The 16,922-nt window shown below is 52.5% G+C and overlaps 1 long non-coding RNA gene across 1 annotated transcript in view; it reads right to left on the bottom strand.

The window, feature by feature from the left end:
* The window catches only part of LOC102482214 (uncharacterized), a 28,698-nt gene that overhangs the window by 5,278 nt on the left and 6,498 nt on the right, over nt 1–16,922 (bottom strand). The window contains exons 2-5 of the long non-coding RNA XR_003549320.1: nt 14,600–14,788; nt 10,487–11,872; nt 10,129–10,251; nt 4,896–9,679 (exon numbers count right to left, since the gene is read on the bottom strand). This is a non-coding gene — a long non-coding RNA (uncharacterized LOC102482214). The remainder of the gene's footprint in view (nt 1–4,895; nt 9,680–10,128; nt 10,252–10,486; nt 11,873–14,599; nt 14,789–16,922) is intronic.

The raw sequence follows: 16,922 nt of genomic DNA, 5'->3' as shown, positions 1-16,922 counted from the left end.
CGGCACAGATGCGTGGCCGGGGGAGGCCTCTCTGTGCAGGCAGCACCCAGCTCAGACCTGAAGACCACCAAGAAGCCTTGGGAAAGGCAGAGGGACACAGACGCCAGGCGAAGGCACAGCCAGGCAAAGGTATCGGGAGAGAACAGAGAGGGGCATCGGAGTCAGAACGCCCAGCAACACGGCATCCCATGGTCCAGGCCAGTGCCCAGCCTACATGAAGGACTCCACAAAGCATTTTTGGTGAATGGCCAAAAAAGAAGAGGGAGAAGGCCCCCAGGAGGGGTAAAAGGAAGCCATTCTCTTGTGTCTTCTAGGCCTCGGGGGGTGGGGGGGTTGGGGGAGTCCTCAAGTCTTGCCAACTGTGAGAAGGTCCCAACGCTTCTCATCACAGGCTGCACGCTGCTGCTCAGGCCAGCCTCCAGTGCACAGCTTAGGCTGTAACCTCTTCATGGCACTCTGTCCTGCCAGCATCCTGTAGATACCTGTCTCCACTACAACTGGCCTGAGGCTCTCGAATGGGCCATTCACAGTGTCCCATACCACCTTAACTATTGTCTCTCAATGGACTGATTTTTCTCATTCTTCAAAGCTTCCGTAAATGTCACCTCTTTCAGGGATCCTTCCCTTGCTGTGTCTGGCCTCAGCTCCCTCCATCTCCTCTCCAATATCACCCTTGGCCTCCCTCCCACAGTAGAATGAAGATTCGTGGGGTACACTGCAGGGCAGGCCCCATCTCATCTCCATGAGAACCCTTGTGAATATTCACAACCCTCCTACAGTAAGAGGGCTGTCCCTGTGTTAGAGTAGACGGAGTCTCAGAGAAGGGGGGGTTACCACCAAGATATCACAGCACATGTGTGGCACATACATAAAAAAATCTATCCATGGTACTGACTGCGCTCCCGGACCACGGCCAACACCATCTGGGCAGTCCTATGAGTAACCAACTTGAAGGAGGTGCATTCAGTTGTAGCTGACCCACCCCCGAACAGAGGATGGTATATGGATAAGAGAGAAACTGTCCCCACTGTGCCCTGCCCAAACTGCAGGTTGCTTGAAGTCAAAATCCTAAAACAGACTCCGAAGTTCTTTAAAAACGCCCTAACAGACTGGTTTTGGCTGCCTAGAACACTGTCTTGAGAATGAGCCTGAAGATACACCCAAGTTCCCAAAGACAGATGGGTGATCAACTAGTAATGTCTGCCATGGATGCTAAAAGGAGTGGTGGTGATGTGTGTTCCACATACTTGCCATCCCTTTGCAACTACATACTAAACTCTTTTTCTCTACACCAACAAATGCTTTGTCTCTCCAATAAAGTACAAACTCTCTGGCAATAAAAATGACTATTTTTTCTGAAGCATTGTCCTAGGCACAAAATAGTGTATTTTTTTTTAATGCCAGTAGTGTTAATGGTTGTACAGTGTGAATGTACTTAATATCACTTAAAAAATTATTAAGATGGTGGTCCAGATGGTGATGTGGCAGTAACACAACTGGATCCATACGGGAAGGCCCCCTGGTTCAGGTTCCAGGGCCTTCCCTGGACACACTGGATATGAACACATGCAAGTCCATGATCCAGGCTGGCTGAGTCTGGAGTGAATTATGTTGTGAAGAACCTGTTAGGGGTGCCTGCTTTCTCTCTCTGTCTTGTGGAAGAAATAAACATTTTTTAAAAAAAGAATTATTTTATTTAACTTTATTTATTTATTTTAATTTGACCAGAGAGGGACCAACAGAGAGAAAAAGGGAAAATGAGAAAACAAGCTGCCAGGTCCAGGACTCGAACTACAGTAGGCCATGTGGGAGTCCAGCACCCTTAACCACCTCACCACTTGCTGACCCCAGAAATAAACTATTTTTTTAATGGTTAAGATGGTAATTTTTTATAATAGGGAGCACACAAGCACACACGGGGGTAGGGGGCACCCTCAACAGGGTCTCGTCATGCTGTGCTCCCCTCTCCCAGCCCTCTAGCACCTGAGGATCGCAGGCACCTGCACACACACCCAGGGTGTCTTCATGCCAACCCAGGCTCTGAACTACAGTCGGCCATGTGGCTTCCAGCACTGCAATCCAGTACCCTACAGACTGTGCAGCCGGGCTGAGCCAAGTGCACAAATTTTATGTTGTGTGTATTTTACCACAATTAGAAATAAATACTCCATTATCTTGAGAAAAGCCTGACAGAGCCCAACCTTGTTCCTTGAAAATGCCACTGGCTCTGTCCCAAACTACATGCTCCTAAAGCCTCATCAGCCAGAGTCGTCGTTCGGGTAGGAATTGACTTTTAATATCAAAATAGTATTTTACACAGAGGCAGCCACACTCACGGGTGAAAACAAAGAGCCAAGCGACACTCCGTGACTGAATCTATATAAAACTCTCATTTTTAATCGACAGCAGAATTTCGGTCCCCACATTCAGCAGTCCCTTAGAGGTTAATGACATGGAAAACAAACATCTTTTCTGGCCCATTAAAGACAAATAATGGATCCCTGGGTAGACTCTCCAGAGAGCCTTCAAGCCCTTGGTTGGGAGGGCACCAGCCCCCACCCAGCATCCTCTCATCTCAAAGGACAACCACCTGCACCAGCACAGACGACCAGCAGGGGCCGCTGTGGCCAGCGTCTCCACACAGCCTGCTTAGAAAGGACTGAGGCCCCTCGGCAGACGGGGAGCCAGTTCCTGAGCCCACAAGGTCCTGCCATGGCAAGCTTGGTGCTCAGAGCACTCACGGGTAGCAAGCGTGAACCCCAGCAGGTCGGGTCAACAGGGTAGGGAATGTGTCTACTTGGGTTTGGCTGGTATTAAGTCTCAGACTCTGTCTCTCTCTCTCTCTTTCCCCACCCCCAGGATCTCACAACACTGTCAGCTTCAACACCGGCCTAGCCCCAACCCTTCCACCTCCACAGACAGAGGTTTGTTACCCACCAAGCCATACTGCTTTCCTCTCTGGGACCAGGATCAGCTCGGGAAGCTCACTCCACACGTGACCAGTGGGCCCTCTCCTGTAGACCTGCAGCTGTGACGCCTCCCTGACCTCCTCCAAGTTCCACCTGGCTGAAACTCAAATCCAGCACCTTCCCTTCTCAGATCGCATCCATCCACTGCTCTCCAGGGCCCTCTGGATGGACCCAACTCTCTGGCAATGAGGTCTGGCTCCTGTCCACCGCCCACCTGCCTCCTCTTACGTCCCACATGAACGTTCCTGCACCGCTTCGGATTCTCTCTGATCCCCAGAACTCCGTGTCTGCCGTTCTCTCTGCCTAGAAGCCATCCCTACCCCATCCAGCCTGAGCTCACCTTACAGGTCACCCTCTTCAGAAAGTCCACCCTGACTGCCACCACCCCACACTGGATGGAGTGTCTCCCTACCACCACCCCCACCCAACACGCTAGAATTTAAACTCCTGAAGACCAGACAGTCTCCAGTCCTCTCTCTCCAGTGTCTAGCATGGTGCCTGGCAGAGAAGGTGCACGTCAACTTCATCTGTGTCCTGGTGTCCCCACAGCCACGGACCAACCCTGTCACGGCACCCGTCTCACTGCATCCCTGCCGACTTCCCCAAGCCCCCACCCAGCTCTGCAAGCCTGTGCGCTGGTCCCACCGAGGGCACAGGGAGTGTCCCTGGTTTGAGTGAAATTGAGCAAGACTGCCATGAGAGGGCAGCAGGTGGGCGCGTCCCGACCCAGGTGCTACCTCTTCCCTGGTGCCTTCTGGAAGCTCTTCTGGGCCCCTCTCCTCTCTAGTCCCCACTGCCACTCAGGCCTCTGGATCACCCTTCAGGCCTCACTTCCAAGCACACTAGGTGAGCTCCAAGCCCACCACCGTGGGAGAAAGGCTCTCTCCAGGACTCACTGAGCCACGCTACCTGTTTGTAAGGCCTCCGGGCCCGCCAGACCCTGTCCCCGAGCTGCTCCAAGACCCTGCTTCTGCTGCCCTCTCCCACGCATTCTGACTCCAGACTGCACAAGAAAAATTAGTCTCTTCCCACTCTCGCCTCACCCTGGTGCCACCTCTTATCTCCGCCCAAGAACCCCATGCCCTGAGTTTCCCCCTCCCTCTACTCTCAAAGGACCTGCCTCAACCTACGAAGACCCAGACTCCCTCCCAGTCAATCTCCCATCTCTTCGGAGCAGCCTAATTGCATACAGAAGTTATATTAGAAGACTTAGAAGCTGAGCTAATTTATACTAAGGTGTAAATGGGTGATGGCTTTATAACCCTTCTGACTATGCTGATGTAAAGATTTCTATCCTAGCTTGCAAAACCATAAAGTCCTCCAAATACTTTGGGGCATTCAAAGGAAATATCCAGCGAGCAAACCTTGAAAGGCTGACTATCCTCCTGATCCCAAGGCAGGTACTACACCCCAGGCCCAGTCCCTCATTTAGAGAGGTTCGATCTTTATCGACTTTTGATTGCTCGGGGGGAGCAGTCACCAAGGCCAACGTCCCTAGCAACCTCTGAGCCTGTGTTAGCCCCTGCCCAGCCATGCGGACATCCAAGCTGTTAATAGTAACGAGGAGCGTTAGACCTGTTGTTAGTCAAAAAGAAATCCACAAGCCATTAGTTTCTGCTGAAAGGAACACACCAGGAAGGCAGGAGTTAGTCGAGGTGAAGGAGAGGTTAAGAGCCAGTGAGAGGCAGGCCAGGAGCCTGGAACGCTCAGATGGGCAGAGTCGGGGTTAGTGGTGAGCCCCTGGGGCAGCCAGGGAGGCGCGGATGAGCTGGGTGACAGCGAGTTAGTGCAAGGGAGCCAGGAGTAGCCCAGAGCCAAGGTGCCTACTGGAGGCGAGCGCGAGTCACCCCCAGGTGTGGCCCCGGCTCAGCGACTGGCGGGCTCTGGGGGAGGCGGGTCGGGGCACGGCCAAGGGTGGGATGGTACCTGGCCAGCCTGAGGGGCTGCGGGCACTCTGCGGGCCTCTGGGGCTCCTTTCCTGCTCCCCACTTCCTCCTCCTGCGGGCCTCGCTCCCCGAGCAGGGCCGCTCGCCTGCCCGCCTCTCCAGCTCGGCGCCCAGCGCCCTCTGGCGACAGGGCGAGGGCACGACTCGCTCGACGACTTCCGTGAGGAAAGCGGCCTCACGCCTACTTCCTGTCTAGGAACGCGGACTAGCCCGGCTTCCGGTTTGTACGGAAGGGCCGCTCTAGCCGACTTCCTGTGTGGGAAGGGGCCGTCTCGCTGGTCGTTGGTCTTCCTTTCTCACTACCTTGTAGGAAGGGGATGTACTGCTCGCTGACTTCTTGTGTCTGAAATGACCTTTTTCAACCTTCAAATCTAGGGACTGTCCCTCTGGCTGGCTTTCTGCGTACTAAATGCTCCATTCAGTGACTTTGCAGCGTGGGAAAGACCCCGTTCTTTGCTTTCCAATGTAGGAAAGGCTGGGCTTGACTTCCGGTGCGGGTCACGTGGCTCAGCTGACTTACTAACCTTACATTGTTCCCCTCCCGCCGTTTTCCTGTGCTCCTGCCTCCTGTCCTAGTCCGTTAGCAATGGAGACTCTTCTCCCTGGCTTCCTTTCAGAAAGGGGATTGTGGGGCCCTTCTCTCTATCCTTGGCTGGAAAAGCCCAGAGCTCCACATTCCAGACCCACAGGCCTCCACACTCACACCCCAGAGGTTTCCCTGGCCCCATCCGCTCCCAGTGGCAACCAGACTTCTGCACAGAGGAGAGATGTCATGCTCGGAGCCCAGCTCCACATCCACAGGACCTCCTCCTCCTCTGGGTGTGGTTAATACAGCCACCCCCTGCCTCAGACCTGGCCCAATGGACTCTGATCTCAGTCACTGTGGGACAACAAAGTGGGACATCTGTTTGCAGGGCCAGCCCCAGGACATCTGCTTGCCAAAAGGAGGGAGGACCAGCCCCCAGGGGGGGCCCAGAGCTCGGCAGGGCTGGGGTTAGTAAGAAGAGAAAACAGGGTTAGTAGGGCGGGGTTAGTAAGTCAGAGCACAGCACCAGCGAACAGGGGCACCTCAGCAGACACATACAGGAATCGCTAGGAGAAAAGGAAGAACACACACAGGTCCGTTAGTTTGTTAGGGATGGTTGGGGTGCAGTTGAGGCACCCCCGGGTTAGACAGGTTAGTAATCAAACAAAAGAACTGCCTATGAAAAAAGAAAGCTGGGAAGGAGGAAGAATGTGGGGAAGAGACAGTTAGGGATACAAAGCGAGTGTCTGGCCCCAGGCAGAAGGGTCTGTGTGCAGAACGCCCAGAGACACCAGAGTCTAGGCAGGGGACATGATCCACCAGGTTTTCTAGGGCTCCCACCCTCACCCTCACTCTTCTTTTGTGTCTTAAGTATCCAACATGTGCCAGGACCTTTATATGCATGGGATTCCTCACTGTGAGGTATCAATACTCCCATTCTACCAATGAGGAAACCAAGGTTCAGAGAAGGAAGGCAACTTGCTCGAAGCCACCAGCAGGATGTGGCAGCATTGGCAAGTCCTGTTTGCATGCCCTGTCCTGGAATGTGGGTCTGCACAAAGATCCCTGCCCACAGGCAGGGCCTTCAGAGCCTCGTCTGCCCCCCTGTCCCAGCCCCTTGAAAGGCCTATGAGCTGCACGGTTAGTAGGGTCTGGCTGCAGGGAGGTTAGTAGGGCATGCTCGGGCCTGGTTAGTGGGTTAGTCGATTGGCAGAAGGCCAGGCACCTCATCACACGCTGCAGCGACCCGGCCGAGCCCTGGGTTAGTAGGTTAATCACACCATGCAACACTGCCCCGGCCCCTCCAGCTGCAGCTCCAGAGGCCTCCCACTCCCACCAGCCCGGGACTAGGGTCTGACCAGGGCAGGGGGTCCACCTCTAAGCCCGTCAGTCCCACCACAATCAAGCCTAACTACGTAGATCCTACCCAGAAGCATTTTGCTTCCTGTTTCTTGGCTGTGTTTCTCACAGGCCCCCTGCTAAACATCTCAGGTCCCTGAAAATTGACCCTGCTTGTCCTGGATAGTAACCCCCTGCTGGGGTCTGGTCAGCCCCTTCCCACAGGGCTGGATGCTGTGGCTCTGTCACACTCAGGCACACACACACGCACATACACACACCAGGATCTTTGCACAAACGATCTGATCCCCTAAACCCACCATTCTTGGTGGACATCTCTTCCAGCTGGCCATGAGGCCTCTAGCTTCTCCACCGTGGCCTGTCTTCTCCCCATACAAAAACTGCAGCAAGCCAGCCTGGCTCTTGGGCCCTCCTGGTCTGCGTCCTTTCCAGCCAATGCCACAAAGCACTTGCCCACACCCTAGATATGCTGCTTCCTATCTCGGCTGTATTTAATTCATGGAAGCCCCAGCCTAGCATCTCCCACTGTTCTAAATGGTGCTTCATAAAGAAAGGATTCTGTGATCAGAAAAATAGGGGAACCCTGCGTTTTCTGTCCTGTCCCCAAGTATCTGAAATTCCCATTCGCATTTTAAAGGCTCTGATAAGTCCTGCATTACAGAAACCTGTAGAATTTTCAAGCTTACTGGAAAGGGCTGCAAGCCCCTCTGGGGTCTCACCACCTCCTTCCAAGCACTCAGAACCTGAGCCTCAGCAGACTGCTTTCTTGCACTGCCCCACGTAAGCTGGTTCTCGCCTGTCTGCAAGGCTGTGAAATCCTGAAGGTCTGAGCCATGGCCGTGACGCCTACTCTCTGCGAGGGCTAGTACAGGAAGAGGCCTGCAGTAGGTGCTCGATTCTGGCGAGAGTAGGACTGAAATACCCCAGGACAATGCAACCTCCTATGGAGGCTATGATCAGCAATCCCTTCTCCCAGCTCATTAGAAAGGGATATTAAGAAACCAGGCAGGAAAAGGGCTAAGCAGAACTATCCCTGGCCCAGAGATGCTGAGTTTTACAGCCCAGAGCACTAAAAGTAGATCAGCCTTAAACCTAAACTCCTGGATGGATGGGAGAATTTACTGAGGGCCTCCTAACAGCCAGGCTCCGTGCCAGGTTCCCGATCCCACTGAGTCCTCTCTGCACCTGCCAGCCCTGCGTGTGGCTCTCCTGTCCCAGCATGGAAGTTGAGGCTCACAGAGGGGAAGTGCCGTGCCAGGCTGTACAGGATCTGCTTGGGACAGACTCTGCTGAGGGGCCCTCTCTCTGTACCAAGCCCATCCAGCTCCGTGGGCCCCTGAGGAACACCTGGCCCCCGCCAGCCGGCAATTAGCCCTGTCTACGTTCTGTGCCTCTGCTCCTCCTCCTGCCTGTGGGGGTGGCGCCAGCTCCCCATGTGTTTGGTGATCACTCTGTTATTAACGGAACTGTCCCCACTCCTCAGTAGCGCGTATGTTGAATGGCTACTTCCATGTAGCGGTATTAGCAGACAGGGCCTGTGAGTGGTGGATGGAGGGTCAGTGGGATCATAGGCTAGAGCTGGAGTCTCACAGAACTGATGTCCTTACAAGAAGAGACGCCAGAGAGCGCTCTCTCCCTCTCTTAACCCACAGAGAAGGGCCATGTGAGGACAGAGCAAGCCCAGGAGAGAGGCCTCACCAGAAACCAACCCTGACACCTCATCTTGGATTTCCCAGCCTCCAGAACTGTGGAGAAGTGTCTGGTGTTTAAGCCACCCTATCGGTGGCAGCTGGAGTTGACAAATACATACCTCCTCCTCTCCCTATAAAAAGGACGTAGAGCTTTGGACCCAAAGCTGCTCTCTTACAAGCACTAGGGCTGTCCCCTCTGCAGGGCATGTACTCAGGATGGAGAACAGAGAGGCGGGGGAGGGAGGGAGACCACACACATGGAGAGGTGGATGTGAAGGCCCGTCCTGCAAGCCTCTGCTCCCAAGAGCAGAATCCAGGAGCAGAGCAAGAACAGCGAGGGTCTGACTGGGGCAGTGTCCCCATACGGGGTTTAGGTACCCCTTCCAGCCTTCGCAATGAGGCTGGTTCTTTCCAGACAATAATCCTAAGACCCGAGGTTGTCTGGTTCTTTCTAGTGAATTCTCCTGGCCTGAGTCTCCTCGATTCTTAGAAACCTTCTCTTTTCCAGATAGTACCCTTTCTGCCCCTCCAGCTACCTCTCCAGGGCTGGAAGGAAGCGCCCAGGCCCCTCCCAGGCCCCGCCTGCCTCCTCCCTGCAACCATCAGGAGCAATGGAAAAAGCCCAACCCAGGAAGCCCCCCAAAATGACAATCACTCACAGGGCAAATGGCATAGGCTCCAGCCAGCAGCACCCCAAGGAGTTCTGTCTGTCCTCCCACTGGCAGCCCCTCCCCAGCTCCTAACCCTGCTTCTTCCCCACCCTGTAGGGGCCTCTGAGACCCAGCCTTGGGGAGAGTGGTCAGTGGGGCCTCCCAGCTGGCAGCAGAGATACAAGGAAGAAGTGGGACCACAAGGTGTCAAGAAGTGGCCCCCAGCCTGAGAGTGGAGGGCCCCGCAGGTGGGCCCAACAGGTGAGCCCGACAGGTGGGGAGGGGGCCTGGGCTGCCGGCCTCCCTCCTACCCCTCAAGCTGTCCTCCAGGCAGGCCGAAGCATCTACTAAGGAGCACTCTAATCCACGAGGGCCTCCTTCGCAGACGTGGGGAAGGATGAGGTCTTCAGGGACTTGCCCAGCGTTCCAGAAAACCACCGAAGGCTGCTCCCTGGTACCGCAGCCAAGATCCAGCATCACGGGGCTCCAAAGAGAAGACCAGGCAGGAATCCTGGAGATGCAGCAGGGACAGAGGTGCCTGGGGAAGCGCAGCCAGGGAGGACGAGGCACAGGCTCATCCCAGCTTCTCAGCCCTGCCCCTCCCCTTCAGAGATCCCCAGCCTCTCTCTTGAGCCCCCAACACCCACACTGAGTGGGAGTGAATACTTTGGACACTAAGCATTTAGAAGAAACTTAGGAACAGAGGGAAAGCCGTGACAGCAGAGTGACCTGCCCAGGTAGGGTGAGCCCAGGGACGAGGAGAAAAGTAGTCGAAGGTGCCCACAGCAGGTTCCCAGAGCACTAGAGGCAGGAAGGGCCCAGGTCCGGGGGAGGCAAGGTCCTTCGGAACGCTCAGGGACTCAATTCTCTTTACTGCATTCCCACCACGAGGACCTCTGCACACCACCACCTTGATGCGCACACACATGCACACGCGCACGCGTGCACACACACACACACGCACATATGCTGGGGCGGGAAGCTCACCCCTTCACCAAGGCTGGGATGAACACGTTCTTATATGAAGATCAGAGTGGTGACTCTGCCTCTCTGGTGTTCACTGGCTCCCCACGCGTCCAGCTCGGAGAAGATGCATGGTCCACGTTTGCGCTGAATGAAGGAACAAGCTCAATCTCTGCATGAACCCCCACAGTGGTCTGGATTCCATCCCACTCACCCCACCATGACCACTCAGAACAAGTCTTCCAGCCACCTGGGTCCTGGACCTTCTGCTCATAAGCAGGAGTGTCCCGGCTCAGCCTGGGCCTGGGGGCATTGGGACCATCTACCCCACAAAACTAGGCTCAGGGCCGACTCCTTCCCTTCACCCTCCACCCAGGCTTACCTGGCAGCGTCCAGCCCAGGCCCGGCTCCCAGCTTCTTCCCCACACGGACCCCACAGGCCCATTCTGGAAGACAGAAGAACCAACCACGACGCAGGAGAAAACCGCACCCAGGACCCTCCCCAGGCCAGGGCTGGCCAGAACACTCTGCTGACCACAAAGAGGCCCAGGAGCCAGGGAGGCTGGGCCCAAGCACTGCCCACCACCTCCCTTCCTCCCTGCCCAGAGCATCATTGGGTAGAGGAGGGGAGGGGAGAGCAGTGGCTCCCTTCACCCACCTCCCTGTTCCACAATAGCAGCAGAGAGGGACTCAGGAGAAAGGACAGCAAACTTGGCAGCTTGATGACAGCTGAGCACGAGCCAGACAGATTCAGGAATGCAGAATTCTGACCCCAGGTCTGCCCCTACCATGCTGTGTGGCCCTGCGAAGTCGGTGGCTCTCACTGGGCCCCGGGACCCTTCCAGCTCCAACAATCACCCAAGCTGCATAGCCGTGACACATCCTTTGAGGCACTGGATGGGAACTAGGAAGGGCCCTCTGCCCAGCCTTGGTTGTTTTTCTGCTCCTCCTGTCTTCCCCTGAGAACCCCATGTACCCAAGGAAACTTGGGGAGCCAGAGGGTGAGGCAGGGTTCTTTTAAGAGCACCCTATTTCACCAGTCTGGAGAAGGCCAGGGAAGGCCCACTCATCCTGACTCAGGACGATCCCCAGGTCTTGGCATTTAGTGACGGTTCCACTAGCTTCCTCAACTGGCAGGCCAGGCCAGGAGAGGCTGCCGTCCTTCCAGCAGAGTTCCAGAGCTCGTTGTCAGCACCAGGGGCTTGGGATGGGCCCACAGCTGGAAAGGTACCCAGACCCTTGCTCGGAGAAGAATCAGGGCACTGAGGTTCCCCATCTAACTGCAAAACCAAGGAGCCTCTGCCGTTTTATAAATTTGAGTGCAAAAGGTCAGAACCAAGCAGAAAAGAGCCAGTCCAAATCAGGGGCTCCCTAGCCCCCTTCCAACATCAGATCTACAGTACACGAGATGAACTAACTTAGCTCGGCTGCATGCAAGTTTCAGGCAGTGGAGTTAATAAAATATTATCTCTGGTGTCAAAAGTGGGATTTGAAAAGCACCTTTTCTGAGGCTCCAGAAGACAGGGACAAGCTCTTTCTTTCTGGCCTAGAGGTAGAAAAGTGAATGGGCTGACCACCCATTCCCCCTCCCACTTTGATATGCTAGGCCAGTGCAATTTCCTGCACAGACCAGGAGAGGGCAGGCTGGCAGGCTGTGGCTGGTAAGTTGGAATACTTATCTGCAAGGCTGCTTCCCACTGTGGTTGAGAATATCCCAGAGGAGCTCAAAATTCCTTTCTCCTTCTTCTGTCCCAGGAACTGCTGTACTCTGTAAATAAACCCCGGGCTGCTTAGAGGAACATTGCTTGACCCACAACGGTCTTTTCCTCCTACCCTGTAGACCCAGAATCCCTGATATTAACAAGGCACTTGAGGGCCAGCCCCAGAGCGTAGTGGTTAAGGGAACTGGCTCTCCTGGGGCTGAAGGTAGTTTGAATCCCAGCCCTGGCAGCTTAAAAAACACACTAGGCTTGAGTATGCATATGTGCCCCAAATCCTGACAGCATGGAGGGATGGAGAAGGGTTTTCAGCATGTCCACACTCCACTGGGAGATCTCCTCCTAGCTCTGTCTCTCTGCCTTTCTCTGTTGAGTGCACATACCCTCTGGCAATTAAAAGAAAATTAAATCCCCTGTCGTGGTGAATGCATAAGCTAATTGTGGATTACCCATACAATGGCATCTACTCAGCCACAGAAAGGAAGAGACTGCTGATACGTACTATAAGACAGGCCTCCAGCATATTACACTGGGGCCAGCAGTTGGCACAGTGGTTAAGGCACTGGACTCCCACGTGGCCAACTACTATTCGAGTCCCACGCCAGGTGGCTTGAAACACACTGGGTGTGCATATGCGTATGTGTGTGTGTGTGTGTGTGTGTGTGTGTGTGTGTATGTATGCTCCAAATCCCAAGAGGAGAGTGGAGGAGAAGGAACTGTGGCATAGCCATGGCCCTAGGGAGGTGAGTTCTCACTTTCTCTTGCTCTGTCTCTCTGGCAAGCACATATGCCCTAAAGCAAAACACTCTCTGGGGAAAAAAAGATGCATATCATGCTAAGTGAAAGAAGACTGACACAACAGAACACATGTCCAGAAAAGGAAAATGTATAAAGATGAAAAATAGATAAGGGATTGCCCAGGCTTAGAGGCAAGATGGGGATGAATAGTAAATGTGCCTGAAGGATCCTACTGGGGTGAAGGAAATGTTTTAAAAACTGATTTATAGGGGCTAGTAGGTGATATGGTGGTTAAAGGCACTGGACTCCCACATAGCTGACCGCTGTTTGAGTCCCGGACCCAGCAGCTTGAAAATCATGCCAGGTACATGGACATGGGTGCCCAAAATCCCAGGAAGAGAATGGAGGAGAAAGTATTGTGGTGTGGGCTGCCCCCACTGGGATTGATTTCTCACTTTCCCTCTCACTGTCTCTCTCCATCGAGTCTACACGCCCTATGGTCAAAACCTAAAAACAAACCAAAAATGATTATGATAACAGTTGACAACTTGGTAAACTTATGAAAAATCATTGAATTGTACATTTGAAATGGGTGAATTACATGATATTTAAGTCATCCCTAAAGAAAGTTGGACAAAAAAAGGACTGAATTACTGAGACATGTAGCAACAAGGAGGAGCCTCAAAATCATGATACTAAGGCCAAGAGGTGGCATGGTGGTTAAGGCGCTGGACTTCCATGTGGCTCACTGTGGTTCGAGTCCCAGAGCTGATGGCTTGCTTTCTCACTCTCTCTCACTCTGTGTGTGTGTCTCTTTCTCTTTCTGATGGGCAGGTGTGCCTAATAGCAAACTTTAAAAAATAATAATAATAATTAATAAAATAAATAAATTTTAAAAAAATCATTATGCCAAACAGAAGATCACAAATATATGAAATTTCAGAAGAAAGCAATCTAGGTCAGCTGCAGTGGTATAGTAGTAACACAATGCTGAAGATACATGAGGAGGTTCCGGGTTCTCGTCCTGAGGTCTCCTGTGTACACACTTGTCCCCACGACCCTGGCTGGCTGGGGCTAGGGAACAGATCTTGGCATGAAGACCCTGTTGGGAGTGCTCCCTCCAGAAGAATTAAATCAATAGGCTTAAATAGAGGGAAAACCGGGCTAGCAGGTGACATGGTGGTTAAGGCAATGGGTCCCACAGGGTCAGTTGTGTAGTTCCGAGTCCCGGATCCAGGGGCTCGAAAAATATGCTGAGTATGTTTGTGTGTGAGTGTGTGTGTGTGTGTGTGTGTGTGAGTGTGTTGCCTAAAATTTTGAGAGAAGAATGGAGGAGAAAGAACTTTGGCTTGGCCATGCCTCCAAGAGATGATTTCCACTTTCTTTCTCTCTCTGTTTCTCCATCTCTCTCTCTCTCTCTCTCTCTCCCTCTCTCTTGTACACACTCTCACCCTATGGCAAAAATCTAAAAAAAAAAATAAAAAAGAAGAAGAAGAAGAAATCTAATCTGTAGTCATAGAAAGCAAACCAGTGGCTCCTAGGACTGGGGCTAAGGCCCAGAGCTGGTGGCTTGCTTTCTCACTCTCTCTCTCTCTCTGTGTCTCTTTCTCTTTCTGGTGAGCAGGTGTGCCTAATAGCCTATTACCAGGGCCAGGACCCAGGAAGGTTTTCGGATACTGAGAATGTTCTATAGCTTGCTATGGGTTACAGAGGTGTGTGTATACATTTGCCAAAACACATCAAAATATATGTTTATAAAGCTGTTTCATTTTCTTGTATGTAAATTACACCTCAGTAAAGTTGTATTTTGTTTTTCAAAATCAAGTCAATGAAAGAGAACTAGAACTGAAAAGCGTCAGCTCCAAAGCCGCACAGCAGCTCTCATGGTGGGCACCATGGCCCCGGCATTTCAGCTCTCATTCATCCACATGGACCCCCCACCCTTCACCCCTGCCATTTCCAGCCAAGGCCAGGAAGCCTCTCGAGGAAGTCTTGCTTGAGAGATTGGAAACCAGAGGGTTGTCAAAGGTTTCTCCTACCTCTGCGGCAGACGGTCTCAGCGCGTCCGGATTTCCTGGTGGACCCACCCGCATCACATGGAGCTGATCTCAGCCACCCACTGTGTGCCCAGGAGAGGGAGGATCACCTTGGCCACTCCTTTGCTGTTGTTGGGGTCATGGCAGCCACGTGAACACATCTGGAACCACAAGAATGAGCAGGGAGATAACCTACGAGTGTGGTGGAGAGAGACCGGAAGTGAGGGGCTAGAGAAGTACCTGCAGGCACGCTGGAGAACATTTACGACCACGGCATTTGCCAGAACCGATCTCCCTGGAGGCAGACCAAAAGTAGAACAGGGCCAGACAGTGGCGCAGCGGTAAAACGCAACCCTCTGCAGTACCAGCCGACATGGGAAGGCTCAAGGTTCTCATCCAGCGGGCCTCCCTGAGGACACTGGGCAAACGCATGCCCGTGATCCAGGGCTGGCTGAGGCTGGAGTAGGTCACGGCACAAGACCCTATAGGGGGCGCTGTCTCTTTGCCTCTCTCTCCTCTCCATTCATAGAAAAAAATAAATAAAATAAAATAAATAAAATAAAATAATTTTTTATTTACTTTTATTTACTTTTATTTTTAGTTTTATTATAGGGAACATGTGTTAGCCAAAGAGAGACAAAGACCAAGACAGCGACACAGAGAAAGAGAGAAGCCACCCCCTGGGGGGAATGCCACACCGCAATCCCTCCTCCTCCATTCTCCTCTTGGTATTTTGGGCATGCAAGTACATGTGCCTGGCATGATTTTCAAGCCATCAGGTCTGGGACTTGAACTGGCAGTCACCATGTGGGATCAGCCACCTTAACTTGCACGCCATCTGCTGGCTCTAAATAAACTTTCTTTGCACTTGCCAGAGACAGAGAGAAAGTGAGAAAGCAACCCAGGGAGGAATGGCCACGCCACAATCCCCTCTCCTCCATTCTCCTCTTGAGATCCTGGGCAGGCACACACACACGCCTGCCACATTTCTCAAGTCATAGGGTCTAGGGATTCGAACCACAAAGTTGGCCATGTGGGATCCAGCCTCCCTAACCTCCATGCCACCTGCTAGCCCTAAATAAACTTTATAAAAAAAAAAAAAAAAAGCAAAAGAGGGAGCAAGATGGTGCCACTGTGTTGGGAGGTAGTGTTCTACCAAGCAATCCCACATGGGAGATAACTAGTTCAAGTCCAGAGACCTCCCTGAACACATCAGCTATGTTTGCCCATGATCTGGGGTTGGCTTTCATAGAAGGAATAGATCAAGCGAACCTAAAAATAAAAGCAAAACTAGGAAACTGGGAGGGATCTTGTCCAGACCAACATCCTAACGCATGGGAAAGGACGCATGCTCAATGGCGTAGCTTCTCATCCTGTTCCATCACCCACTAGCTGTGTGACCTTGGGCAAGTCCATTGCTGCTCTGAGCATCCATAAAATGGGGATGACAATGGTGCCTTTCTTACCAGGCTGCGATGGGGATTAAATGAGATGACAAGTATTACCTACTAGCACACACTTATTATTATCTTACATTATTATTATTGCCATCACCTCACTAACCTCAACCAAGGAATAGCCATCCCCCCACCCCACCCCACCCCGCCACAACCACACTTTACTGTTCCTGGTAACAGATAAACAGCTGTCAGGAAAACCTACCTTGGCTGCATTTTAGAAATCTATGAGGGCAGGGCTGGCAGGTGGCATGGTGGTTAAGGTGCTGGACTTCAACATGGCTGACCACAGTTCAAGTCCTGGACCTGGCAGCTTGCTGTCTCACTTTCCCCTTTTCTCGCTCTCTCTGTCTGTCTCTTTGGTCAAATTAAATAATAATAATAGGTGTCGACAGGTGGCGTGATGGTTAGAGGCTCTGGACTCCCACATGGCCGACCATAGTTGGAGTTCCGGACCTGGTGGCTTGCTTTCTTGCTTTCTCTTTCTCTCTGTCTCTGTCTGGTCAAAATAAAAAATGATAATAAGAAATGGAATTAAAAATAAATAATTATTTTAAATAAATAAATAATAACAAATAAAAGTAAACAAAGAAATAATTAAGGGAAAAAAAGAAACCCATGGGGGCCAGCAGGTGGCATAGTGGTTAGGGCACTGGGCTCCCATATGAGCAACTGCAGTTCAAGTCCCAGACCCAGCAGCTTGAAATTCATGCCAAACACATATGCATGCATGCCCTGAATCCTAAGAGGATAGTGGAGAAGGGGTTGAGGCATGGCCATATCCCTGGGGGTGGGGGTATATTTCTCACTTTCTGTCTCTTTTTCTCTGTCTCTCCAGTGAGCACACACATTCTATAGCAAAAAAATCT

The sequence above is a fragment of the Tupaia chinensis genome, unplaced genomic scaffold, assembly GCF_000334495.1.
Source record: "Tupaia chinensis unplaced genomic scaffold, TupChi_1.0 Scaffold000226_1, whole genome shotgun sequence".
Taxonomy (NCBI): Eukaryota; Metazoa; Chordata; class Mammalia; order Scandentia; family Tupaiidae; genus Tupaia; species Tupaia belangeri.
The sequence above is the reverse complement of the archived record's forward strand: the minus strand, read 5'-3'. Positions and strand labels throughout refer to the sequence as shown.